Below are 483 nucleotides of genomic sequence, written 5' to 3' on the forward strand. Positions count from 1 at the left end.
AGTAATATATAATTGTCAAACAATTTCGTAATAATTTACAAGAAAATAATTTCCCAATTAAATTTTTAACACCAAAATAACAAATTTAGAAAAGAAAATAAAAATATGCACAAAATAAAAAAAATGCAATGAATAAAAATATGCAAATAAATTAAATAAAATAGAATGGAAGTGAGAGAAAATAAGAAAGGAAGAAGAAAGAAATAAGAAAAGATAAGAAGAATAAGGATTCGGAGAAGAAAAGATAAGAAAATTGGCACTAATCTAGAGAGGTTGTGCGACGCTGGCGACGCGGTCGCGTGGGTGACGCGGTTGCGTGGTGCGCAATAAGGTTAGGCGACGCGGACGTGTGGGGCACGCGATCGCGTGACTTGATTTGTGCTAGTGACGCGAGTGCAGCCTTGCAGTCGCACAACTCTCTGTTCAAAACTTAGTATTGCCAAAATCCAGGGTGACGCGGTCGCGTGGTCGACGCGATCACGC

Source organism: Arachis duranensis, chromosome 9 (genome assembly GCF_000817695.3).
Source record: "Arachis duranensis cultivar V14167 chromosome 9, aradu.V14167.gnm2.J7QH, whole genome shotgun sequence".
Lineage (NCBI taxonomy): Eukaryota > Viridiplantae > Streptophyta > Magnoliopsida > Fabales > Fabaceae > Arachis > Arachis duranensis.